Raw genomic sequence first — 17,146 nt, forward strand, 5'->3', positions numbered from 1 at the left:
CATTACAGAGCCCCCAGGGTTCTTTAGTCCACTTCCTTTTTCGCCCTGCCAACCACCCCACAGACCGATTTGCAAAGGCACAGGCAGAAGGCAGGGTTCCCGGTGGGAGTGAAGGATGCACAGCCGTTTGTCTCAGCCAATGCCTAGAGGGCCGTCCTCCCTGCCCATGAAGCTGGCCACCCAGGGCGAGCACACGCTTGGCCCACCGACGGGCCCAGAACATACTGTCTAATGGCCCCTTTGGCTCTCACCTCTGCAATCTCCTTGCACTCTTCCTGCCCCCAGTGCCACTGACATCCTGATGGGCTGGCAGGACCCGAAAGAGCCGTAGACCACCGAGAAAGACCCAGCAGAAGGCTCTCAGTGGGAGGGGCAAAAAATTAAGGGACTATGCAGACCTCACGTGAGGTCCTCCCAGAATAGGTTTGCTTGCCTGCCCCTCCCGACCCCCCAATACACAACACCTCCCAGGCTGAAGGCCAGAGGCCTCTCCAGAGCAACGTGGGCGCCCTTCGGGTGATAGAGGCCTCAAGGTCATACCATGTGGCCGCCACACCCCTCTGCCATCTTTGTTGTTCCTTGTCTCCCGTTCCTACTGTGCCTGGTGCACAGGCTGGACCGAGCCCTGCATCCAGGGCAGGGGGGAATAGATATGTGCCCTGGGAGAGCTGGCCTGCAGTATCACTGTGGCCAGCGGCTGCTCCAGAAGGATCTAGGCTGAATTGCCACTGGGGGAGCCCCCAACCAGCCCTGAAGTTCATCCTGGACTGCTGGGGGCAGCCCCCCAGGGAGGTCCAAGCTGCGGGTCCAGCGAGGGTGGCTGCACTCCCCACCTCTCTAAGGAGTCCATATCCGCTTCTGGTTCTCCTGCCCAGGGTTTTCCTGGCCCTTTCTGCCATCCATCTCAGCTGGGCCACCTCTCAGCTGAGCTCCAGTTCAACTTCCTCTTTTCTTTTGCCCTCTTACCCCACTTTACTCCATTTACTAAAGCGTCTTCATTTCCCACCATCCAGAGACCAACCCCCAGCCCCTTGTCTCACCAGATCAGCCATGGAATTTGAATGGGAGTCTGAGAGTCCAGCCCAGCAAGAGAGCACCAGGTGCTACCTCTCTGCTTTCCGGGGACAATCCCTGGCAACCACTCCAAGGTGGAGGCCTGATCCTGGAAGTCAGATCTGAAAGGGACCACCAAGGTCCTTCTGGACTAGCCAGGAAGGATGCCTGGGTCTGGAGGCCCCACCTGCCCCATCTCTGCCACCCAGGCTCCGGGAATCCTGAGCTGACACTCAAAGGTGAGAACGCAGTGGCCTTGCAAATATTCCCCTTGGCCTAGGCAGTGGTCCTGGGCGTGGAAAGCCTGAATTCTATGCCTAGAACCGGGGCTTAAGTTCAAATCCCAACTCTACTGCTTTGCTGTGTGACCTTTAGCAACTATCTTTACCTCTCTGAATCTGATAAGACTGCTGCGAATATTTCCTACCTCTGAATACAACTGCAACGTTCCCATTTGTCATGATTTTTTTTTTTTTAAAGCCAAGTTTCGATGACTTCCAAAAGTTTGGGAATCCCTGGTGTAATCCCATAGTTTCTTTTTATAAGTTCTTGGCCTGCTTACTGTTCAAAACATGAATTACAGAAAGGAAAGGTGAGAAGAGAAATAGCCCAGAGGACAAAAAAAAAAAAAAAAAAAAAAAAAAATCTGCAGAGTTAGGACAAACTGCTGGGTGACAGCTTTGAAATGAAGCCACAGGGCTGTTAATTGCATTCTCTTTGCCCCCAGGCGTGTGCTCCTCTGTCTCGTCTGGTGTGGGATCAATGTGAGGGATGGTGAGCAGGATTAAGGAAGGCAGACTTTGATTAGGCCATCAGACAGGTAAAAAGGTATTGAGCCGACTCCTGGTGACTTATCACTAGATACAGTTAATCAGTGCGTGTGTTTGTGTGTGTGTGTGTGTGTTCTTTGTCTCTCTGTGTCTCTGTTTCTCTACCCCTCTCTCTTCCTCTCTCCTTTGGTCCCCACTCTATCGCATTGAATAAAGTGTGTGCATTCACACACAAGAGTCTTTGTGACTTCCTGTGGGAATCCAATTTTTAGCGAGTAGCCAAAGGTTCGTAGTAGTGGACTGGTCTGGGGTCTTGGTTCACTTAACACATATTTCCTGAAGACCTACTATGTGCCAACGAATCTTGCAGGTGGTGGGGAAAGAGCAGAGAACAAAACAGATGGTTGAGATGCCCCTGTGGTGCTTACATCCCATTGGATCCAAACAGGTGGTCAACATTTCCCATCCACTAGTGACGAGCATACAAAGAAACATACGGGAGAGAGGATGGGAAGAGAAGAGGGATAAGGATTTTGGATAAGGTGGTCATAGAGCCTACAGCATAGTCAGCTGATAGGAATCTTTTAAATAACTACAGTATGTCCAGCACTGGGTTCTAGGGAAAAAAAAAAAAATAGGTCTTATTCTCCAACTGAGCCAGGAAGCCAAGCTCATGGACTGAGAGTGGAGACACCTGATCAGACTGTGTGGCTTAGGTGTGGGCATTACAGTAGATGCAGGAGAGGAAAGTCTCCTAGGAGACTAGGGTGCACCTGCTAGGGTGGAAAATTGGGGGAAATGATAACACTGAGAAGATAGGGCAGCTGGAAAGGGGGGTCCTGGGGAGGAAGGTGAGGGGGAAATCTGTTTTGAACACGTTGGGCTGGAGGTTTGCTGCCCGCCTTGTCATGTTCGGTTTGCTCGAGTGCGAGAAAGCTGGGATTGACATCAAAAAATGGTTATTGACAAGCGTTTCAAATTAGCAAGTTATGCACAGAAGTATACCCCAGGGTTGCATTTGTTTCTATCTTGCCCTAAATAGTGACAACCACTCCTGACTGATGCAGGCCGAGCCTTGTGCCAGGCACTTTACATGTGTGGTGTCTTTTAATCCTCCTCAAACAGCTGAAGGAACATGGTTATTATTATCCTCATTTTATGGAGAAAGAATCTGAGGTTAGGAGAGACGACATAATTTGCCCACATTCTGTCCCTCCATTAAATAAGAACCTGTTGAACACTTACCCACACGGAACCAGAATTCAAATCCGGGTCTGTCTGACCCTGAAAGCCTTAATGTAATCTGATTTATGGTGTTAAACCGTTTTCCATAAATAGGCTTCATTTTTTTTTTAACACAGTAAAGGCTTATACTGAGCTATTCTCACAGAGTTCTACCTTGTTTCAAAATAAGCAAGAACACATAGGAAAGTGCCCCATAACCCAGAGTCAGAGCTCCAGGGGCACAGGGAACGTGGCAGGTGGTCTATCGGGCAATAGCACATCACTGTCACCCCTGGGTAGCATGCGTGTGCTGACAGCCGCCTCTGGGTTGCTCACCTTGGAGATGCAAAGCCACAGAGGGTTGGCAGATGGACCTGTAACCTCGGTTTTGCCTGAGCTGGAGTGTTCCTGGTGGGAGAGGGGTTGGTGACCCGGATGCCTTGCTCAGGAGGGGGCCACAGAGGTGAGCCAGGCTGAACTGGGGTAAAGATGTTACAGTGAAACAGGATCAGAGAATCTCCTACCCCAGTACCTAGTGAGACACATTAAAAATAGTGAAAACAAAAGGGAAAAACTATTTTTAAAAAAACAGTCAAAAATGGATGAGTAGCAGGGCGCTTGGGTGGCTCAGTCGGTTGAGCATCAGACTCTGGATGTCAGCTCAGGTCATGATCCCGGGGTCGTGGGATCGAGCCCCGTGTCAGGCCCCATGCTAACCTGCTTGAGATTCTCTCTCTCTCTTCCTCTGCCCCTCTCCCCAGATCATGTGCTCTCTCTCTTAAAAAAAAAAAAATAGATGAGTAATAATCTATAAGAAATAAACCTTACACCGCTTATAAAAATAATCACCATAAAAAGAAATGTTCAGGGCTGGGGGACGGGGGGATGCGTGTGTCCTGACCTTGGCCCCGTGCCAGAGAAGTGACTGGGAAGGAAGATATCCTGGAGGATGGGGAATGGGGGCTGGAGGAGTTGATGAAGTGTCCAGTGCTGTGTGTGGGGAGGAAACCGAGCCCACTGACCCTACTGCTGGGGTCACAGCCTGGGCCTGATCAGGGAGTGGCCCTGATCTCCACATTTGCTGGAATCCCCTAGAAAGAAAATGGGTATACCAGGCCTCCCCTGACCAAATAAGCTTCCCCCACCCACTCTCATGCCCTCAGGCTACAGCAAAGCAGACAGAAGAAAACCCTAGCCTTCCTAGAGGAGAAGAGAAATGAAAGGGACAGGGGTAAAGAAATGAGGAAAAGGGCACCTGGGTGGCTCAGTTGGTTGAGTGTCCAACTTCGGCTGAGATCATGATCTCACGGTTTGTGAGTTCAAGTCCTTCTCAGCACATTTCCCTTAGGCTAACATCCCCCATGAGGCTAAGATAGCTGCCAAGGTTCCGGGCATCACAGAGACAACCTCACATTTCAGTGGCCAGAATTTGGTCACCTGCTTCTTCCTAAACCAATCACTGGCTAGGGAAATGGCATTACTAGGATTGGCTTAGACTAATTAAGACCCACCTCTGCTCAGGGCTTCCTGGAGGAGAGTGGACACCCGGACAGGTCTGGGGTTCCAACAACCCAGAGCACAATAGGGGACATGGAAGCAATGGCTTTGAGTGAATAACCAACCAATACTCCACCCTGGTTAGATCAGCCATCCCAGGATCTTTGTCTAAACACCCAAAAGGGTCCCAATGAACCCAGGCACAAGGGAAAGCAGGTATAACAAGGAGTGTGGGGAAAAAAAAGTCTATATTTAGGAGTGTGATAGGCAGTTCTTTATAATTATCAAGATTCTGACTGATGGAATGGGCAGGGCAAAAGCTGGGCAGTGTTCCAGGACCATCGCAAGACCCTGGGATTTGGAGAAAACGGACAATCCCCCAGAGTCAGCCTTTGGCTCATCCATCCCTGGGCCATGGCAGGTGGATGGTGGAGATGACTTCATATGCTCTCAACTTTCAGTCATAGACGCAACTGAGAGGTCCCAGAAACCAACATCCACATCTTTTTTTTTTTTTTTTTTTTTTTTTTTTTAGTTTTTATTTAAATTCCAGTTAGTTAACATACAGTGTAACATTAGTTTCAGGAGTACAACATAGCGATTCGTCACTTTCATACAACACCCAGTGCTCATCACAGCAAGTGCACTGCCTGAATCCCCGTCATCTATTTGACCCATACATCCCACCCACTTCCCCTCTGGTAACCATCGTTTCTCTACAGTTGAGAGTCTGCTTCTTGGTTTGTCTCTCTCTCTCTCTTTTTTCCCTTTTGCTCATTTATTATGTTTCTTAAATTCCATATATGAGTGATATCAGGGTATTTGTCTTTCTCTGAGTGACTTATTTTGCTTAGAATAATACACTCTAGAATGTGAGGGCGATCTGGCTGCGACATCTGTCACCCCATTGATCGCCAGGGTTGATTTGGCTGATCTGGCTGGCTAGGCGGGTGTCCCCTTCCTCCCTCACCACTCCATGTGCATCCCTCCCGAAGCTGCACGCTCGGTCAAAGAGGACGACCTTCCCTGATAGAGGAGGACCGTTCTTTGGTCAAGGGTATACGAGTAGCTGCACTCCCCTGCTAGAACCTCCAAACAAGCTCTCAAGGTCCATTTGTAGGAGAACGTAGGGTAGTCAAGCTTCCAAGACTCCAGAAAAAAAAAAAAAAGAATAATACACTCTATTCCCATTCACATTGTTGCAAATGGCAAGATTCCATTTTTTTAAGGCTGAGTAATATTCATATATATATTCATATAGGGCTGTCTATATATATAGGGCTCTGCCCATAATAACAAAGCTGCTATAAACATTGGGGCCCATGTACCCCTTCAAATGAGTATTTTTGTATCCTTTGGATAAATACCTAATAGTGCAATTGCTGGGTGGTTCTAGTTTTAATTTTTTGAGGAACGTCCATACTGTTTTCCAGAGTGGCTGCACCAGCTTGCATTCCCACCAATAGTGTACAGGAGTTCCCCTTTCTCCGAATCCTCGCCAACCTCTACAGTTCCCTGAGCTGTCCATTTTAGCCACTCTGACAGATGTGAGGTAGTATCTCATTGTGGTTTCGATTTGTATTTCCCCGATGATGAGTGATGTTGAGCATTTTTTCATATGTCGGTTGGCCATCTGGATGTCTTTGGAAAAGTGTCTATTCATGTCTTTTGCCCATTTCTTCACTGGATTGTTTGTGTTTTGGGTGTTGAGTTTGGTAAGTTCTTTATAGAGTTTGGATACTAACCCTTTATCTGATGTCATTTGCAAATATCTTCTCCCATTCCATCGGTTGCCTTTTAGTTTTGCTGAGTGTTTCCTTCGCTGTGCAGAAGCTTTTTATTTTGATGAGGTCCCAATAGTTCATTTTGCTTTTGTCTCCCTTGCCTCTGGCAATGTGTCCTTTAAGTTGCTCCGGTAGAGGTCAAAGAGGTTGCTGCCTGTGTTCTCCTCTAGGATTTTGATGGTTTCCTCTCGCATTTAGGTCTGTCATCCATTTTGAATTATTTTTGTATGTGGTATAAGAATGTTATCCAGTTTCATTCTTCTGCATGTTGCTGTCCAGTTTTCCCAGCACCACTTGCTGAAGAGACTGTCTTGATTCCATTGGATAGTCTTTCCTGATTTGCCAAAGATTAGTTGGCCATATGTTTGTGGGTCCATTTCTGGGTTCTCGATTCTGTTCCATTGATCTGAGTGTCTGTTTTTGTGTCAGTACCATACTGTCTTAATAATTACAGCTTTGTAACACAGCTTGAGGTCTGGGATTGTGATGCCTCCTGCTTTGGTTTTGTTTTTCAACATTACTTTGGCTATTTGGGGTCCTTTCTGGTTCCATACAAATTTTAGGATTGTTTGTTCTAGCTCTGTGCAGAATGCTGCTATTATTTCTATAGGGATTGCATTGAATGTGTAGATTGCTTTGGGTAGTATTGACATTTTAACAATATTTGTTCTTCCTATCCAGGAGAATGGAATATTTTTCCATTTTTTTTGTGTCTTCTTCAATTTCTTTCATAAGCTTTCTATAGTTTTCAGAGTAGAGATCTTTTACCTCTCAGGTTAGAATTATTCCTAGGTATCTTACGGTTTTTGGTGCAATTGTAAATGGGACTGATTCCTTGACTTCTCTTTCTGCTGCTTCATTATTTGTGCATAGACATGCAATCGATTTCTGTACGTTGATCTTCTATCCTGCGACTTTGCTGAATTCATGTATCAGTTCTAGCAATATTTTGGTGGAGTCTTTTGGGTTTTCCATGTAGAGGATCATGTTGCCTTCAAAGAGTGAAAGTTTGATTTCTTCCTTGTTGATTTGGATGCCCTTTGTTTCTTTCTGCTGTCTGATTGCTGAGGCTAGGACTTCCAACGCTACGTTAACTAGTAATGGTGAGAGTGGACAACCCTGTCGTGTTCCTGACCTTAGGGGAAGAGCTCTCAGTTTTTCCCCTTTGAGGATATTAGCTCTGGGTTTTTTGTACCAACGTCCACATCTTGACCGTCCAGCTGACAGGGTGTGGTGGCAGGGAAGGGTCGGGCTGAGAAGCTGTGAGGGCCAGCTGCGGTGGGCTGGTCCCAGGGTGCACAGCCGCTCTGCTGCCTGCCTGAGGAGGTGGCCCTCTGGCCTGCAGTCGCCCACATCCTCCTGATCTGGTCACTTGTGCCACATCTTCCTTCAGCTGTTCCCATGACTCCCATTTCAGACTTTCTCAAGTTTCAGTTAATTTAATTTTATTTTATTTAAAAAAAATTTTTTTAACGTTTATTTTTGAGACAGAGAGAGACAAAGCATGAATGGGGGAGGGTCAGAGAGAGGGAGACACAGAATCTGAAACAGGCTCCAGGCTCTGAGCTGTCAGCACAGAGCCCGACGTAGGGCTCGAACTCACGGACCGCGAGATTATGACCTGAGCCGAAGTTGGCCACTCAACCAACTGAGCCACCCAGGCGCCCCTGAGTTAATTTTAAATTGTGCCTAAATTTGGGGTGCCTGGGTGGCTCGATCGGTTAAGCTCTGACTTCGGCTCAGGTCATGATCTCATGATTTGTGAGTTCGAGCCCCACGTCAGGTTCTGTGCTGACAGCTCGGAGCCTGGAGCCTGCTTCAGGTTCTGTGTCTCCCTCGCTCTCTGCCCCTCCCCCTCTTGTGCTCTGTCTCTCTATGTCTCTCAAAAATTAAATAAATGTAAAAAAAATGTTTTTTTAAATAAACAAATTTGTGCCTAAATTTTCTTTTGTGTTTCTATTCCTTTCATTTCTACTTTGTGTCTACAAAGCTCTAAATCACATCATAAATGGGAAGGAGTCTCATTTTCCACACTTTGGGTCCAAGAAAACACAATAAAGTCAAAATAGTATTTATTACTAAACACTAATTTGATACCACTGCCTGGAAGACTCTCAGCCCTAGACCCACTCCCTCTTCATTGGAAGAAGAGAGATTAGCAACGGTTATAAACGTGAAATCAAGGCATTCTCCTTGAAGCCCCTAGAAGACTTGCAGCATAATTTGTAGGGCAATAACCTCTCACTGTGGAATCTGAGAGGATTCCACGCTGGGAGCCTGGTTCTCTTCAATACGCCTCTTGGGAGCCACCATACTCCAGGGGACACCAAAGAGGTGTAAGAGCCTTGTCTCAGAGTCAGAGGGAGCTGTGCTCAGCCCATGAGCTAGGACTGGGGCAGCCATGTGGCCTCAGTTTCCTTATCTGTCAAAGAGGGTCCGTGGTCTCTGTCAGACTGGTAGGAGGGTGCAGGGAGAGAGCATGTGGAAGGCACCTGACAGCTTCCTCCCAAGCACCCTGGGATGGGTGGGGCAGGGGTAGAAGGGACCTTTCAGGGAGCATTTGTGGCTGAGAGAGCCCCCAACCACCTCCCACCTTGCCACCATCCAGCCCGCACGGCATTCCCAGAGCAGCCAGCTGGAACTGCCACGCCAGACAATGCCCCATGCTCCCTTGCGTGGAGAAGGACAGCGACTTCACGGGACTTCCTGGAGAGCACACTGCTCTGGGAATGCCTACACTTGTCCTCCCTTTGGGGCCAGTCACTCCATCACCACGTGTTTATTGGGTGTCTGTGAGCACTGCTGTGCACAAGTCAGACACCCTTGTGTCCGATTCTGATGGGCACTGGCAACGAGTATACACACACCCAGAGGTCAGATCTTGCCCAGCCTTGGGGGTCCAGCTCTGCCCTGGGGGAACTGGACACTCTGGTCAGCCAGCCTGGGTCACGTTCCCCCACTGCCATGGTGGGGGAGGCGGAACAGTGAAGAAGGCAGTCCCAGGAGGTGAGACAGGATAGTTCCCACCGCCTAACTTGTGGACCTCAAGCCACTGATGGGCCATGAAACCAATGAGCGAGTTTGCCGGAGAGAGGGAAGGGACACTGCAGGGGGGTGGGGCAGGCGACAACAGCAGCCATCCTCTGCAAAAGGGTTTAGAGGACAACCCAACAGGAGTGGGCAGGCTGGGGACCCCATGATCAGAGGAACCGTCCCAACAGGAGTGGGCAGGCTGGGGACCCCATGATCAGAGGAACCGTCCCAACAGGAGTGGGCAGGCTGGGGATCTCATGATCAGACCAGGTGCAGAGGAAACAGTGTGACATCAGGCGGGGCACGTGGGAATGTCTGGGAGCACAGTGGACAGCTCCCATTCTGCATCCTTTATACAAAGACATCCAGGCACACGGTGGACCATCTTGCCAGTTATTTCCTTCTGGATATCAGGGCACATCGCCCTCTGGTCTTTTTCACAAATACTACACACACACACACACACACACACACACATACACACACTCATATATATATAACCTGAGTCTCAATATAAATTTTTTTATGTCTGTGGGTCACAAAGAAGGGAAAAACATCGCTCCAAACCATTCTCACTGGAAGCAGGTGGAGAAGTAACACCAGCACCGATTTTAGATTCGAGACCTGGCCCCGACCCTGACCAATCCATAGGATCCCAGGCAGGGGACCTCTCTTCCCTGACGCTCACTGAGAAAGGGAGTAAAAATCCAGCACCCTCAACCCCAGGCAACGCACAGTGAGAATGAGTCACCATAGCAATAGAAGTGAGCTCTCAACAGCTCAGCCTTGTACAAATGCGTGATATTGAGACGGTGAATATTAGGTCCTAGCCAAGAACCCATCTTCAGCCATGGTCCAGAAACCCAAGTTTTGTTCTTCGATTGCATCTACATAGCCAGCTGTTCAATTCCCATATGTTCCCCCCTTCTTTTCCAAAGCCTCCACCGCCAATTGGAATATGAGATAAAAAACACCATCTGGGCCCTGAGTCCTCCGGTTCCCTGCCCAGGACGTCTTGGGGCCAGGAGATGAATTCCAGCTCCTTCTGGCACTCTCATTTCCCTTGGCTGACTGTGTTGGCGAGGGCTTGTGTGTGAACAGGCTCTCAGCCATGTGGCGCGTGGCTCTCCACCGCCCATCAGGAGGTCTCGTGGCTCCTGGGTCCTGCCCCCGCTGTCCTGTTGGCAGCTTCACTGTTGATGCCCCTTCACAGCATTGGTCACCGCAGTCCTGCCTCCCGGTGGAGTGAAATGTGCCTCCCACCCTAGAAACCGCATTGACAGAGGGCCCCACCGATAGTAGAGAAGCAATGCCTTTGGCCTTGACTGGGGGCTGCTAGAGGTTTTCATAGGCTTCCCTCTGACCCTCACTGGCCCCAGATGCATGAGTGAGCCTACCCGAGATCAGCAGAAAAGCCCAACAACCCACAGTCTCGTAAGAAATAATGCTTGTTATTTAAAGCCACTAGGTTGGGACACTTGGGTGGCTCAGTTGGTTAACCATCTGACTTCGCTCAGGTCATGATCTCACAGTTTGTGAGCTCGAGCCCCATGTCGGGCTCTGTGCTGACAGCTCAGAGCCTGAAGCCTGCTTCAGATTCTGTGTCTCCCTCTTTCTCTCTGCCTCTCCCCTGCTTGTGCTCTCTCTCTCTCTCTCTTTCTCAAAAATAAATAAATAAATAAATAAACATTTAAAATGTAAATAAAGCCACTGGGTTGTGGTATCATTTGTTACACAGCCATAGCTAATGGACCCATAAGAGCATGCCTCCTTCAAGAAAGCAGGGGAAAAGGTAAAGGACTCTGTTAGGTTGTTCTGGGATGTGCTTCCCTCCCCCCAGTCAGATGGTCCCAGGGAACTTGAGAACCCTGCGGTGAGGTTAGAATCTAGCCCCTCGTTCCGAAGCCAGAGTGTCAAGCAAGGAAGTAAAAAGGATACACGGCAAGTGGGTTTACTCTAATCACTAGGCATCCCTGTCCCTGCCCAGCCCTCCCTCTCTCAGTCCATTCTGGGTGTCTCCACCCCCACTCCTTCCTGGTATGTTAGAGATGCCTCAACAATTTTCTCACTTAATTGTGCCCAGCGACCTAGCTGCCTCTGTCCCTGCCAATGGGGTCATGCCCTGGGGCGCACACGTAGCTGCCTCTGTCCCTGCCAACCGGGTCATGCCCTGGGGTGCACTTTCACACAAAGACTCGCCTTGGCGTTCTGCTGACACGGTGGCTCCCGAAGGATGGCAGTGTCACCGTTGGTGACACCAGCAATGATTTTCACATCTTCTATTATTGAAATTCTAATGCATTTACATTCAGGTGCACTCCACTAAAATATAACTAGCCCAAGATATCTACAATGTAATGTTTCCATTTAAAATAAATTTAAGCACAACTGGATGTGGAGTTGGGAATTTCAGTGGAGGCCTCCAAGCCCGACAGGTGCTGCTCCATGAAGGCGCTGGAAGGTCAGAGGCGGAACTCACAGAGGACGTGACTGGAAACAGTCAGACCCAAGCTTGAAGGGTCAGAGAGTGGGGAAGGAGGGTTTCTGGAGAGGGATGTTGGGGATCCGCGAGTGGATCACGTGTGGGAGGTGACCAGGGGCGTTACAGGGAACATGTGTGCCCTCCCCCTCTTACTTACTGAAGGGGGCTTCAGGGAGAACTTTCGGGAGAGCCCGGTATGTGTCTCTGAGTCTGAGGGATCTGGAGACTGGTCTGTGATGCATCTCTGAGAGGCGTGAAGGCAGGCAGTCGCGGCTGTGGGCCACAGGGCAGACAGAAAAAGTCCCACACTGAGCACATGGGTGGTCTGGGTTCCATGGAGCACAATTTGCAAGGCCCTCTTTCCAGAAGAGGAAATCAGATTCCCTCCAGGAGCTCCTTGCTGGGACCCCTCCCAGGCCTCGGAAGAGCCTGAGCAAGGGGTGATTTTGAGGCCAAAACTTCATGCACACTTACTTCTCACTGGGCAGTAGCCACACTGGCAACAACATGGGAGCAAGAATGAGTGAGTGAACCAGATGTGGGCCACGTGGGAGAGAGAAACAGCCAGAAGCTGTGCCCAACAGGAGTGAGAAGGTGCATTCTGAGAGTAAAATGGCCTGGTCATGGAAAGAGCCAGCAAAGAACACATAAAAGGTCCCAGTGGGAAAGAACCTCCTTTCCACAGTGGCCCGCCTGACCTTGTGATGATGCACCTGTCACCCTACATCTCCTCTACCCAAACAGGGAGGATGAAGAGACAAATGTCACCCAAAGGACTAGGCTGCCCGTCCTGTCACAAGCCACCAGCCATGGGAGGGGATCCGGGGGGAAGGACTTGGACACTCTTGCTGAAATGTGACTTCAAGTGATCCAGGACATGTTTTAAATGGCCTAAAGTGGAGCAGAGAAGACACAGCACAAGGCCAGGTTTTCATATTCGCACCTTTTAAATTACACCTGCTGTCCCAATGACATAAGTAGGTCAATTTTAAAAAATATATTGTGTTAAATGGAATATTATTCAGCCATGAGCAAGAAGGAAATCCTGCCATTTGTGACATGAACAGACCTTGAAGGTGTCGTGCTAAGTGAAATGAGTCAGACAGAGAAAGACAGCTACAGTATGCTCTCACTTATATGTCTAAAAAATCCAAACCTAACAAAGCTGGAACTCAGAGAAACAGAGGCTAGAAGGACGTTCACCGGGGACTGGGGGACGTTGGGAGATATTGGTCAAAGGGTGTAAACTTCCTGCTCCAAGATTAACAAGTCCTGGAGAGCTAATGTTCACCATGGTGATTACAGCTAATAACACCGTATCATACACTTGAAATCTGCTAAGAGCGTAGATCTTAAATGTTCTCACCATGAAAAGAAAATTGTAATTATGTGATGGCACAAAGGTATTAGTTAAGGTACGCTGGTAACCATTTTGCAATATATAAATGTATCAAATCAACACCTTGTGTGCCTTAGACTTACATAATTTTATTTCTCAATTATGTCTCAACAAAGGAGGAGATGTCTTAATAAAGGATGTCCTATGTCCTCAAAAAGGAGGAAAAAAAGAAAATGTAACTTTAAAAAAGTAAAAACAGCAGCTCGGGCTGCCGTAACAAGTACCACAGACTGAGGAGTGGGGGTTACACAACAGAGATTGTCACACAGTTCTGGAGGCTGCAAGTGCCAAGATCAACGTGTCAGCGGGATTCCTTCTGGGGCCTCTCTCCTTGGCTTACAGATGGCCTTCTTCTCCCTGTGTCCTCACATGGTCACCCCTGTGCGTGCCTGTGTCCTAATCTTCTCTTCTTAGAAGGACTCCGGTCATATTGATGGCGACCCTTATGGCTTCGTTTTACCTTAATCACTTCTTTAAAGACCCTGTCTCCAAAGAGTTGCATTCTGAAATGTGGGGCTTCAACATAGGAACTTGAGGGTGGGGGGGGGGGACACAATTCATCCCACAACATCTACAAAGTAAACAAAAGCTATTTAGACTTCCGGATAGGAGGCTAGATGAAAAACACCAATACCATGATCATGGCCGAGAAATTTGACATTCGCACACTAAAATAATCTAGTACATGGTGCATATTCAAATCCCTCATGACGTTGACTGTTCGGTCAGATCTGGGCTAGAAAACTTGGGCAGAGGCACTGACCACTCAGGTGATGGTGTGAGCGTCCCAGTCCCGGCCCACTCCCCAACTCAGGAGGCACCCGGTGCCTGTCTGTCCTGCCACTGGAATGCTAGGTGGTGTCCATCAGACCCCTTCATCTTAAGGCACCTTTTCCCATGTTTAAATTATCGATCTCTCCATAATAGACACTGTAGAGAGATCATTGGAAACCGTTACCAAAGAAGATGGGCAAATAAGGATGCGGAAAACCTAGAACCATAGGCAAGACCTGAAAATGCAGATATGAGATAATGTATTTGTTTGTGCGAATACTGGGCCATGAATTTGTCTTGGAGCTTCCAGCGGCTAATATGGAAAGGGGACCTTTGTCAGTCTCACAGCCCATCCCCTGGGACCTGCGCTGAGGAACCGGCCAGCGGCGGGGGCCTGCATGGGTGGTCACCACAAGAGGGCTCGAAGATGGTGACTCAGAATTCAACACCGACTCCTGGTTAAGTGCGACTGATTGAAAATGGGTATTAACCTCTGCCCTAATCTATCCCACTAAAATAGCCATAAAAGGATTTTCACGTGGGGGAGTCAAAGCTCAGAAAGGCAAGGAGAACAGGAGAGGAGAGAGCAACGAATGTGAGATTCAGGAAGGGAGTCAGGAGGGTGCTAACTCGATCGGCAGATGGGGGAGCGCTGACCCCTGGGCCAGCAGCAGCGGGGGCGGGGGGACCTGATACATGGAACATGTGAAAGCCTCAGGAGTTGACATCGCTACAGCAACAGAAACAGAGGGTTGGCTGAAAGCTTTTTCCAAGGCAGTCAGATCCCCCAGATCCCCTCTGCTAGGCTGCATCACCTCGGCCCAGCACAAGACCAAAGGCTAGTTCTCTAGAGACCACGATGGGGGCTCTGGACTGAGCTAGGTCAGAAGAAACAGGGGAAGTAAGTGTACTTGACGTACTGAATGCCAAGACCTCCACTTTCTTCCCCACCCCACGCCCCGGACACTGGTACCCAGCTTCTCTCTCCAGGCAGATACTTCAGGGAGCCTGACCAGATCAGGAAGACCTTGAGGGCTCCCCCAAGAGACACCCAGGCAGATCACTGTCCAATGGAGCCCACAGACAATAAGCCATCCCTCCTCTGCCACACACGTGTGCACACACACATACAGACACAGAACCTTCCGTCAAGATTTCAGTGCCCTCCGCTTAAATATAAACAATCAAGAATCATCAGACATCTGAGGAAACCTTTTGATAGGGGAGGCAGAGGTCAGAACAAACAAATCAATGACAGAAGTAATTTAAAGGAGACAAGAGTTATGCAGGGAGGAGAAATTTCAAAGTGATGATCATTCATCAATATACTCAGAGAGATACGAGACGACATTCTGAGCCTGACGCAAGGACAGAGTAGTATTTAACAAAAGGAACAAAAAAAAAAGAAAAGAAAAGAAAAAAAGAAAAAGCTCTTGGAAATTCAAAACGATGCTGGCCAAAGTGAAAAGTTTAAGAGTGAAGGATACGGTTGAGGAAAACCAGGAAGGAGAACAAAGGACCAGAAAGCCTCCAGGGAAGAACAATAAAGGGAAACAAATATAAAAATGACAGAAGGCTCCAATGCGGAGCCTGGGTGGCTCAGTCGGTTAAGTGTCCGGCTGTTGGTTTCAGCTCAGGTCACAACCTCATGGTTCGTGAGTTCGAGCCCCGCGCTGGCAGTGCAGAGCCTGCTTGGGATACTCTCTGCCCCTTCCCCACTCATTCTCGGTCTGTCTCTCTCTCCCTCCCTCTCTCAAAATAAGTAATAATTAAAAAATTATGTAAGACTCTAAGGTCATATTGGCATTGCCATCCCAAAGTGGCCTTGGAAAGTGGAAACCAAGAGAGCGATTTCTGCAACGTTCCCAGGAAACGGGGAGATGGGAGGGCAGCCAGGGAGGGGGGGAAGGGAGCCCTGAGCATGAGGACAGGAGGTATGGGGGCATGGCAGACATGCAGAAGGTCTGGGGAGACGTGTCACGGGACGTATGGGCAGAATAGCCAATGATTTGGAGGTATGGAGACGAGATTGTCTCACCTGGAGGCTGTTTAGACATGAATCCATGACAAGTGAATGGAAAATTAACAGATTATGAACAGACTAAAGAAAATTAAGCAAACAAAGACAATCATTAACGCCAGGGAGTCGAGAGCCACAGAGCATCCCGGATATGCAGGAGTTGCTAAGTTACAACCTTCTAGAAAACTAAGTCGAGAAATATAGTCTACCTGCCTAAGATTCAGGAATGGGAAGTTAAAGTTAGAAAAGGAAGGGATTCTAAGTAGGAACAATTATTCTTGAAGCAGAAGAGAAAAGATGCACAATGATAAAACAAATGAAAAATTAAAAATTAAAATTGGATCTAAAACCCTGGATGACACCTGTAAACCTTGAGGGGGAAGAAAGCCAAATAGGCTAATTTCTTTCTACACAGAGGGGAACCAATACTTATAAATATATTCTCAAGGTTCATTGTGAAAATCGCCATGCATCCCTTTAAAAATAAAGGACAAGTCAAGCAGCAAAGTTAAACACAACACGTGTACCTTCCCAATCACTAGAGGAAAGACTCAAAGAAAGTGAAGTTGAAATGGCAAAAAGTCAGAAAGCATAAAACCACACCACAAGTGAAACCAAGCGGGTATAACTATTTAACATCAACAGGTTAAGCCCCTCATAAAAAGACAAGAGTCAAAAATAAAACCCAACAATAAGGCTTTTTTTTTTTAAGCAAAAACATGTAAAACAAAATAACACAGAAAGTTCAAAAATAAAGGGATGTTTGGGGCCGCTGGCTGGCTCAGGTCACGATCTCAGGGTCCGTGAGTTCGAGCCCCGCGTCTGGCTCTGTGCTGCCAGCTCGGAGCCTGGAGCCTGCTTCGGATTCCGTGCCTCCCTCTCTCTCTCTCTGCCCCTCACCCACTCCTGCTCTGTCCCTCTCTCTCAAAAACAAATAAACGTTAAAAAAAATAAAAACAAAGGGATGTTAGTGCAATCAGACCACATTGAGAACGTGGCATAAAAATGAAAGTCAAGGGACAGAAGGGGGGAGGCAGGGGTTGTGATGCTCAGGAGTTAGGCTGCCCTCTGGGCAGAGAGGGAGAGGGGCCACCTTTCAGGAGAGGAGGG

The sequence above is a fragment of the Puma concolor genome, chromosome A2 (genome assembly GCF_028749965.1).
Source record: "Puma concolor isolate L17-30 chromosome A2, mPumCon1.1.hap2, whole genome shotgun sequence".
Lineage (NCBI taxonomy): Eukaryota > Metazoa > Chordata > Mammalia > Carnivora > Felidae > Puma > Puma concolor.